The sequence below is a fragment of the Triticum aestivum genome, chromosome 2A, assembly GCF_018294505.1.
Source record: "Triticum aestivum cultivar Chinese Spring chromosome 2A, IWGSC CS RefSeq v2.1, whole genome shotgun sequence".
NCBI lineage: Eukaryota > Viridiplantae > Streptophyta > Magnoliopsida > Poales > Poaceae > Triticum > Triticum aestivum.
Window position 1 is genome coordinate 216,481,295 of NC_057797.1, and position 11,357 is coordinate 216,492,651.

Consider the following 11,357-nt stretch of genomic DNA (forward strand, 5'->3'; position numbering starts at 1 on the left):
TATTTACCCAAGACATGATTCGGAGCTGATGCATATAATGCTATAAGTTCGGGGTGCTGCACTGTCGAAAGTGTTTGGACTTCTCATGCCGTATTGTGGGGCATGCTGAAGCCCCTAGCGTATTGGCCGTACCAGAGTGTACGGGTGCTGGATGTCACGAATGAACATATATATATATATATATATATATATATATATATATATACAAAAAGAAGAATGCAATAAAAGCCTTAATGCAATGCATTGTTTATTAAAAACGTGCGTTAGAGCAAAATGATACATGTAGTGCGATAAGCAAAAAGTAGGACTATGTCCCCTCCAAGGGCAAGCTGAGGAATAATATTAAAGCAAGTATTTCACTCGTTATCGTAATCCACCTGGGAGTTCCGTGGTGTGATGTAGCTTTCTGCCTCCTTGGTTGCTGCATCATGTGTTCGGCAATCATGCTGTCGGACAAGGTTTCCAGAGATTAATGTCCTGAAAGAGAGAAAAATAACAAAGCGTGAAGCCCCTAGTGCGGTTTAAGCCGCGTCTTGGGGCGTGCCACCGTCGTGCCCCCCTCTCCGCCTGTGCCCATGGTATTTTTAATGCGTAATTATGTACGCGTGGCACGGATTTCGCCGTTTGGCTGGGACTGGGGTGGGGGCCGCATTGCTATGCGAGCTCGGAATGTGCCACGTGGTCCTATTGCCGATTACTCCGGGCGCGCTTGAAGGTGTCCGGGTCCTTAAATGCTGAACTAGTGGATTGCCTTAAGAGGCTGCTTTCCGCTTCCGCTGCGAGGGCCGCAGTGTGCTCCTCCATTCGGAGAGAGTGCACTGTGTTTCCATTAACTGTAATGACCCCCCGAGGTCCTGACATCTTGAGCTTGAGGTATGCATAATGCGGTACCGCATTGAATCTCGCAAATGCGGTTCGCCCGAGCAGTGCATGATAACCACTGCGGAACGGGACTATATCGAAGATTAATTCTTCTCTTCGGAAGTTATCAGGGGATCCGAAGACCACTTCCAGTGTGACTGAGCCTGTGCAATGGGCCTCTACACATGGTATGACGCCTTTAAAGGTCATTTTTGTGGGTTTGATCCTTGAGGGGTCTATACCCATTTTGTGCAATGTGTCCTGATAAAGCAGGTTCAGGCTGCTGCTGCCATTCATAAGGACTCGAGTGAGGTGAAATCCGTCAATGATTGGGTCTAGGACCAGTGCGGCAAATCCGCCATGACGGATACTAGTGGGGTGGTCCCTGCGATCGAAGGTGATCGGACAGGAGGACCATGGGTTGAACTTTGGGGTGACTGGCTCCAACGCATATACGTCCCTGAGTGCACGCTTCCGCTCCCTCTTGGGGATGTGGGTTGCGTATATCATGTTAACTGTTCGCACTTGTGGGGGGAACCTCTTCTGTCCTCCGGTATTCGGCTGCCGGGGCTCCTCCTCGTCATCGCTATGTGGCCCTTTATCTTTGTTTTCGGCAATTAACTTGCCGGCCTGCTTGAACACCCAACAATCCCTGTTGGTGTGGTTGGATGGCTTGTCGGGGGTGCCGTGTATTTGACACGAGTGATCGAGTATACGGTCCAAACTGGACGGGCCCGGAGTGCTTCTTTTGAATGGCTTTTTCCGCCGACCAGGTTTAGAGCCTTTGAATCCGGTATTGACTGCTGTATCCTCGGTATTGTCGCTGTTAATGTGGCGCTTATGTTTGTTGTGACGTGACCTGCTATTGCCGTCCTTGGTATCCAAAGTACCATGGTTCTTTGATATGTTATTACTGGGAGCCAGCCAACTGTCTTCTCCCGCACAAAAGCGGGTCATGAGTGTCGTGAGGGCTGCCATAGATTTTGGCTTTTTCTGACCAAGGTGCCGGGCTAGCCACTCGTCGCGGATGTTGTGCTTGAAAGCTGCTAGGGCCTCTGCATCCAGACAGTCGACGATTTGATTTTTCTTTGTTAGGAATCGTGTCCAGAATTGCCTGGCCGATTCCTCTGGCTGCTGAATTATGTGGCTCAAGTCATCGGCATCTGGTGGTCGCACATAAGTGCCCTGAAAGTTGCCGAGGAATGCGGCTTCCAGATCTTCCCAACAGCCAATGGGCTCTGCTGGCAAGCTATTGAGCCAATGCTGAGCTGGTCCTTTGAGTTTGAGTGGGAGGTATTTAATGGCATGTAGATCATCACCGCGTGCCATGTGGATATGCAGGAGGAAATCCTCGATCCATACCGCAGGATCTGTTGTCTTGTCGTATGATTCTATATTTACGGGTTTGAAACCCTCTGGGATTTGATGATCCATTACTTCATCTGTGAAGCATAAGGGGTGTGCGGCGCCTCTGTACTGGGCTATATCGCGACGCAGCTCCAATGAGTCTTGCCCGCTGTCTGCGGCCCAGCCAGATTTACTTTTACTGTATCTGGTGTGACGTTTATCGTCTCGCATAGTGGCGCGCCCTCGTGATCCGTAGATCGATCTTGCATGTTTTTTCTTTGTCCTCCAATACATCTCGTAGGTCTGGCGTATTTCCCCATGCCTTTTTATTTGAATGGCGTCGGGGTGCAGGCTGAGCTTTTGGCTGGAATGCCTCTCTATCGCGGCCACGAGGTGGCCGATTAGCCGCATCATACGCTTCTTCCTCCAGTCAGGGTAGCAACCTACATTTTGGGTAACTCTTGGAGGGGTGTTCGAGTTTATATTCCTCGGCCGCGAGGACTTCAGTCCATCTGTCAGCTAGCAGATCTTGATCAGCTTGAAGCTGCTGCTACTTTTTCTTAAGGCTACTTGCCGTGGCTATAAGCCGGTGCTTGAAGCGCTCTTGTTCGACGGGATCCTATGGCACGGAGAATTCGTCATCGTCGATGCTTGCCTCATCTTCGGAGGGGGGCATGTAATTATCATCCTCCGCCTCTCCATTTGCCGCTCTCTCTGGAGGGCTGGCCTTTCCATCCTCCTGTCCTAGATCGTGCTGGAGGGGATTGTTGCCATCTTCGGTACTATCCGGAGTGTTATTATCTCATGTGCCGGTATCACCACTTTTGCTTTGGCGGGACTTAGAGCGGCGCCGCTGACGTCGGCGCTTGGGTTGCTTCTTGGAGGGGTCATCCTCCGTTGTCTCGTCGCCATTGCCTTCTTTGGGTGTGTCCATCATGTATATATCATATGATGAGGTGGCTGTCCAGTGCCCTTTGGGTAGTGGTTCCTCTTCGTCTCCTGCATCGTCGTCCATACCGTCAATGTCTTCGGAGTCGAAGTCGAGCATGTCGGTTAAGTCGTCGACATGGCTACTAAGTGGGTGGTGGGTGGGCAGCGAATTTCTTTGTCATCCACATCCCAATCCTGTCGGACATAGTTCGGCCAGGATCCTCCTGACAAGGAGAGAGACTTTAATGAGTTCAGTATGTCGCCAAAGGGCGAGTGCTAAAAAATATCCGCGGAGGTAAACTCCATGATCGGCGCCCAATCGGATTCGCTAGGAATGGGCGCAGGCGGTTCGGAGTCCGTGGCCGGAGAAAGATCTGACAGTTTGACAACACGGCTCTCGTGTAGGGTAAGGTCGATGTTCGGCTCGATCGCCGCTGAGGATAAGGCCTCTGTGGCGGGGTCCATCCACCCGTCCATGGACGGCGCAACTGGCTCGGAATTGAGGGTCGGAGCGACTGCCGGTGTGATCTCCCGAACACTGTCCGATGGTAGAGCTAAATCGTACTCATCGTGACTGTGTGACGCACAAGGCAGGGGCTCGAATTCGTCGAAGATCAAGTCTCCGCGGATATCGGCCGTGTAGTTTAAGCTTCCAAACCTGACCTGGTGGCCAGGGGCGTAACTTTCGATCTGCTCCAGATGGCCAAGCGAGTTGGCCCGCAGTGTGAAGCCACCGAACACAAAGATCTGTCCGGGGAGAAAAGTCTCACCCTGGACTGCATCGCTATCGATGATCGTAGGAGCCATCAAGCCTAACGGCGATGACACAGAGGAACTCTCAATGAAAGCACCAATGTCGGTGTCAAAACCGGCGGATCTCGGGTAGGGGGTCCCGAACTGTGTGTCTAAGGCGGATGGTAATAGGAGGCAGGGGACACGATGTTTTACCCAGGTTCGGGCCCTCTTGATGGAGGTAAAACCCTACGTCCTACTTGATTTATTCTTGATGATATGGGTATTACAAGAGTTGATCTACCACGAGATCGGAGAGGCTAAACCCTAGAAGCTAGCCTATGGCATGATTGTATGTTGTCCTACGGACTGAAACCCTCCGGTTTATATAGACACCGGAGAGGGTTAGGGTTACACAAGGTCGGTTACGAAGGAGGAGATATCCATATCCGTACTGCCTAGCTTGCCTTCCACGCCAAGTAGAGTCCCATCCGGACATGAGACGAAGTCTTCAATTTAGTATCTTCATAGTCCAACAGTCCGGCCAAAGGATATAGTCCGGCTGTCCGGAGACCCCCTAATCCAGGACTCCCTCAAGGCTCCTCACGACCGGCTCCACCGCAAGATTCGCCACTGGCAGTGCCAGGCACCTCGCCCCCGCCTCCAACAAACACCAGTAGCATGGCCGCCTCGTCGTCCTGCTTGCTAATCTTGAAGCCCGCCTCCTCCCCCCAATGACCGATGAAGGCAACATGAACCTGGTTTTCGAGTCACTCGACTACGCCCACAATGCGCTCCGGGAGTGCACGGCCATGATGGCTGGCCAGGACCAAGTTAGCAACAGCACTGACAGGTCATGCCAGGAGCTGCCATGATGGGCGATGTAACCAGAGGAAGCCGCCGGCTGGGCGAGACCCCTGTGAGAGGTGATTCGAGGAAGGGCATGGTCGGGCCGGTGTCGGACTGTCGATGCATGACCTATAGGCAACGAAGCAGTGTGACGACGTGATGAGAGAACAGGAGCACGAAGATCCATTCTGCTGATTCCTTCCCTCACTCGTCGGCAGTCACACGTCATCCACTCCTCCTCCATCGAGCTAGGCGTCGCTAGCCGTGTCCTCCTCCATCTGTCGCATGTACGTTGTGCTTCGGCTGATGCTCCTTTGTTTTTCTGCTCCGAGGCAAGGCCTTGTAGTCACCTACCTTGCCAGGATCGACGGAGACGATGGAAGTAGCTAGTAGTCCTTCCTGCTCCGCCATGGCGTATTCCTTATTACGGTTTGGATATCCATGGCTCGTCATCTGAGTTCAATAGGAAATCAAAGGGATCAGGAGGAAATCATGGGGATTAATTTAGTTTTATAATGTCCGGTGCTCCTTGTGGCTTTTTTAACTAACTCCTTTTCGTTTCCTAGTTGCCTAGGATATTGGATTGAATATAGACACGGATAGTCTGAGGTCAGTACGGTTCGAATCCATCTAAGCACAATTTATTTTGCTTTTTGTGAAAAAAATATATTTGAAATCAAAGATTGCAAAAAAAACAGCGATAGAAATAGCAAATTGACGGGAGAATAATATAATGGAGAATAGACCCGGGGGCCATAGGTTTCACAAGTGGCTTCTCTCAAGATAACAAATTCTATGGTGGATGAACAAATTATTGTCAAGCAATTGATAGAAAAGCGCATAGTTATGAGAATATCTAGGCATGATCATGTATATAGGCATCACGTCCGCGACAAGTAGATCGAAATGATTCTGCATCTACTACTATTACCCCACACATCGACCGCTATCCAGCATGCATCTAGAGTATTAAGTTCATAAGAACAGAGTAACACATTAGGCAAGATGACATGATGTAGAGGGATAAACTCAAGCAATATGATATAAACTCCATATTTTTATCCTCGATGGCAACAATACAATACGTGCCTTGCTGCCCCTGCTGTCACTGGGAAAGGACACCGCAAGATTGAACACAAAGCTAAGAACTTCTCCCATTGCAATAAAGATCAATCTAGTAGGCCAAATCAAACTGACAATTCGAAGAGACTTGCAAAGATATTAAATCATGCACAAAAGAATTCAGAGAAGAATCCAATATTGTTCATAGATAATCTTGATCATAAACCCACAACATCGGATCTCGACAAACACACCGCAAAAATAATTACATCGAATAGATCTCCAAGAGAATCGAGGGGAACTTTGTTGTGACGCCCGGATAGTTAAGCTACAGTAATCCCACGTTAATGATGCCACGTCACCACGGTTATTGTTTCTAATCTCGCGTTAGTTCGAAACAGATTATAATTCAAAATTCAAAATCAAGCAAACAATAAAAGTTTTCAAATATTAAAACTAAAATGTTTAATAAATAGTAGATAAATCAGAGACTATGATAAAATTGTAAACAATATTATTGAAATTTAATAAGTGACTTAAACAACCTCAAACAGTGGCTGAAAACATTATTTAATAACCTTTTTATTAATACAAAATAAATGCGAAATGATAATTAACCCAAACTAGTTTTTGGTGGTAGGATTCAAAGTGCTGTGATTTGTGGGCCAGCTCTCATATTTCACAACACTCATTTGGTGCCCAAACAATTAGCCAAAACAGAAGAAAATAAGAAAAGTAAAACAAAACAAAACTAACAAAAAAAAGGAAAGGACCCCCCCACTGGGCCAACCGGCCCAGCTGGCAGCCAGCCCAGCCGACTGACCACCGTCGCAAGCCCACTCCCCCCCCCGCCCGTGCGCTGTTCCACCGACCGCGCCTAAACAGGGGCGCGCCCCCGTCGAACCTCTTCGCCGTCGACAGCGGATGGATAAGGATGCCACACCCGCGCCTCCTCGGGTTCGCCTCCCCACTCGCCCCTGCCAGATCTCCCCCTCCCATCAGATCCACCTCACCTCTCCCCTCTCCTCACGCTCGATCCCGACCTCAGTCGCTTGAGCTCGTCGTCGCTGCTCGCCGTCGACGCGGCCACCGACCCTCCCTCACCTCGTCGACGTGCTCAACAGCCCCGCCATCGTCCCCTACGCCTCCCGCCACCTCGGGCTGGAACTCGGAGCCCCTGCAGCGACCGCGGCGACCTCGTCTCCCTCCTTTGCTCCAACATCGCCATCGCCGGAATCCGCGCCGCCCCGAGCACATCGAGTCTTCCTCGGGCCCTCTCTGCAACGGTCGTGAGCCCCTGAACCTCTTCCTCCTCCCCTCCTAGCTCACCGCATCCCATAGCTCGCTCCCCCGTCGCGCTCACCCTCCCGCTGCCGCGGTCGAGCTCTCCGTCGCGGCCACCACAAGCGTGGCTCGCGTCCGACCGCGTCGTCGTTCTCAGTACGTCTCCAGGGGCCCAACGCACCTATCCCTGTCCCCGGTTGTGCCTCTCCTGGCCGTAGCCGCCCACGCCCGAGCTCCGGCATCCGCCTCGGTGCTCGCCGCCATTAACTTCGACGAACTCTGGCGACGCCACCGGTCCTAGTAGACGCAGCATCAACTCCCCGTTCGAACGCAACCCCCCATGTAAATTTTCGTGGCCTGTAGCCAAATCCCGCGGCCTCCCGTGCGCCGCCGCCGCGTTTTCCCTCGCCGGCGTCGTTCGGGCACCGTCTGCCGACGTGGTTAGGTGGGCCCCACCCCTGGGTCACTGCCTGTGGGCCTGGGGCCCCAACTGGCCACGTTGACCGACGTCAACTGCGCTGATGTGGCAGCTACTGCCACTGACATGCGGGCCCGTGTTGTTTAAAACATTTTTGTAAATAAATAAAATGCTAATTAGTTCATTAATTAATTTAGTTCACTAAATAGTCACTGACTGCTGGGCCCCACCTGCTAATTAACCCATTTAGTTAGTCTAAACCCCCTGTTAGTGCCCCTAACAATGACAGGTGGGTCCCGATGGACCCACCTGTCTGGTTTGACTGGTCAACCGACCAGTTGACCCGCTGACATCACTCTGATGTCATGCTTGCGTCAGCATGCACTATTCTGGATAATGTTAGAATTAAATAATTAAATAAACTAGTAAAATGCCCGTGCGTTGCCATGGGCTATTAGAAACATTAATGGTTGCATCGGTAAACATAATACATGCCAAATTTTATATGTATAGAAAAAGATATAGCTAGTAATAGACTAAAAATAGTTGAAATCCACTTCAAACCAACGAATGTATGAATCACACATATAACATTCATCAGTTCTTCTCCGGCTGGAAATGGACCTTGATACGCTATTGCCGCCGCATTATATTGCTCCACGGAACCCATCAGTCTCCTTCTCGCTAGCGCCGAGGAACCCCATTTTTGCCTCATTCTCGTTGGCATCGAGGGACCGCATTTGGCCATTTCTGCCACTACTTCCACCAACATCTTCTATAACATGTCCCCTACCGCCCCTGACATCTTCTCCGTGAGCGCCGTCATGAAGCCATGTCCACCATGTTTCACTTCACCTTACATTACGCCTCACGTATCACAAGTACTAATAACCAACTATGCATATTAGTAAAATACAGGAATGGATCTGTAGTACATCAATATCTACACAACAAATTTGTTTTGCCGAGCGACTTGTATGCTTGCCTTCCCAAAACCAATCTGACACATCCTGATCGAACCCTTTGGTCCATAGACAAATTATAGTAATTATGCTCTCAAAAGGAGAATTGACAGAGATAAAGAAAAAAAGTGAAATCCAATAGCAAAATTTTAAAACACACGTATCCTCATACAACTTCGGCATCAAATAAGCCAGCCAAACAACATAAATAATAACTCAAAGTTACCATTTTGAACCTAGCTTGTTTGAATTCCAAGTGTTTGGCCTTTATATAGTCCCTTGAGCCTTGTAAATCATTGCTGTTGGGAGACTGTACAACAACTCCACCATGAACAATTCAACATATTTACAAGCACCTATTCTTGTACGAAATTCTTATCAGAAGCTTATTGCAATGCTTTAGGTGTTGCCCAAAGGCCCACTATTTTAGTAGCATTCCGTTTACTCCTTTCCCAACGTGACCACTTTCTACCAGTTCACAGAGTTAGTGACGAGAATCTAGTGATTGCAGCCGATTTAAGCAATACTATGTGTAGGTCGTTGGCAGCCCACCACACCTGTTAGAGCTCACGGAGCCATTGTTGAGCTAGGACTGCAAAATACATGAAAGTTTACCAACTTAATTGGTTACCCTTGCGATATACATAGCTAAGTTTTGAACTATATAGATAGAGTGCTTAATCATAATTACTGCAAATCTGAAGGTGCACAATTCCAATTAAATTTGATGCATGGGAGATGACTTACCTTCTTCATGACCCTGGTAGTTCTCACTGAGCATTGCGATAATTGCAACACTCCAAATAAATTCAATGCCAAAGAGATGAGTTGCCTTCTTGGCAATGAACCCTCAATAGTGAGTTTCTAAGGTCCCTGAATGAACATATGTGGAAGATATTCTACAGTTCTAGATATATGGCACAACCTCAGTTACAGAATGGTTAGTATACTTACAATCTAACTGAGAGGCCCCACATATGCAAATTCAGACCTCCGATAGGAAACACTGAATCTCAGCAGGAAAGATCAAATACATGCATCCCTGTTCGAGGTATTAATATGGGTAATTCTTAATTGATGCGCTAGATGGTATCTTCTCATCCAATTATAAAAGAACTCGTGATTATAAGAAAATCTTACTATATTCCATCAAAATATACAATCCTGTGAGGCTAAGATAACAGCAAGAGCATAAAATTCTACAAAAAAAACAACTTGTCACGACATTTTAGAAATAGTTAATATTTTCTCACTGGAAATGTCTATTTGTGAGTTGTATACTTAACATGGAATATACTGATCTATTTGTTGAGTTCTTAGTTTCAGATGTTCGTATGCGACTTTATATTTGCTCTGGGTAAAGAATGAGCAGAATATCTTTTCTTGAATATAGCTTCTTATACCCATTTTGCTGGTTCATGATAACCTAATGGTGATCTCTTGTTGTAGCCCTTATTTCACTTGATTGAATAAACAAAAGCATCACATACAAAATCTTATGCAGGTTCTAACAAGAATGAAGTGAGATAGACTACTGATTCTACAATGTACAATATCTGGTTAAATGATATTTGGCCAAGTATTTTTTTTTCTGCTTCTATCATCTGTGAGCTCATTATTAAGTGTTAGAAAATAAGTTACTTTAAGTTGAATTGAAGTACTCAAATTAGAGCTAGTGCAGTATGCCACAAAGAAAATATCCACGGCGGAGTAACTCTAGAAGAAAATATCCACGGGCGTTATACACAATTTCTGATTCTAAAAGGGAAGGGAGAAGAGCAACTCTAGCAGCACAAGATCCACGGCGGATCGGGGAAGGAGGGGAGGGGATCCAATAGCGCGAGATTCATGGCGATTTGGGGAGGGAGAGGAGAAGCATGCGGGGAGGAGGGATGCGCACCGTGCAGCTCGTGGAGGAGACAGGGAGAGATGCAGGGAGCGGGAGGGGCTGGACCCGAGGAGTGACGCCCGGCGCGTCCATCGATTAGCAGCTTGGCCAGCGCCAGCTGCTCCCTCCATCAACGCCGCCATTGGGAGAGGGACGCGGCCGCAGCCGACGCGTTCATCGGCCATGGCGAGGCAGATGAGCCCGCGGGCGGGATTCGATTCGGCGGCCGGCTGCGTCCGAGGGAGACGAGAGCGGGTTAGGGATAGGGCATATGGCGTCACTCGAGTTTTTTCTGGAGGAGCGTGCGTGGGGGTGGGGAGGGACGAAATAAAACCAGACGAAAAAAAACCGGACCAAAATGGTGGGACGAAAATAAGCCGTCAACGCAATCCTACCAACTCAGACATTAGGAGTAGAGATTTTCTTTAGGAAACAAATAATAGATTCTTTCCTACCTTAGCCAAATCAATGGATCTCTTTCATTAAGGCAATTTGCTTTAGCAAACAAATAATAGATTCTTTCCTACCTTAGCCAAATCAACGGATCTCTCCCATTAATGCAATTTGCTTTAGGAAACAAATAATAGATTCTTTCCTACCTTAGCCAAATCAACGGATCTCTTTCATTAAGGCAATTTGCTTTAGCAAACAAATAATAGATTCTTTCCTACCTTAGCCAAATCAACGGATCTCTCCCATTAATGCAATTTGCTTTAGGAAACAAATAATAGATTCTTTCCTAGCCAAATCAACGGATCTCTCTCATTAATGCAATTTTTCTTTAGGAAACAAATAATAGATTCTTTCCTACCTTAGCCAAATCAACGGATCTCTTTCATTAATGCAATTTGCTTTAGCAAACAAATAATAGATTCTTTCCTACCTTAGCCAAATCAACGGATCTCTCCCATTAATGCAATTTGCTTTAGGAAACAAATAATAGATTCTTTCCTACCTTAGCCAAATCAACGGACCTCTCTCATTAATGCAATTTTTCTTTAGGAAACAAATAATAGATTCTTTC

At 47.8% G+C, this 11,357-nt stretch overlaps 1 long non-coding RNA gene across 1 annotated transcript; it reads right to left on the bottom strand.

Moving 5' to 3' along the window:
* Positions 1-8,654: 8,654 nt before the first annotated feature.
* LOC123185191 (uncharacterized) lies at positions 8,655-10,137 on the bottom strand. The gene is made up of 2 exons (XR_006493212.1): positions 9,193-10,137; positions 8,655-9,037 (listed from the first exon to the last, which is right to left on the bottom strand). It is a non-coding gene; the product is annotated as an uncharacterized lncRNA (long non-coding RNA).
* Between the last annotated feature and the right edge of the window lie 1,220 nt (positions 10,138-11,357).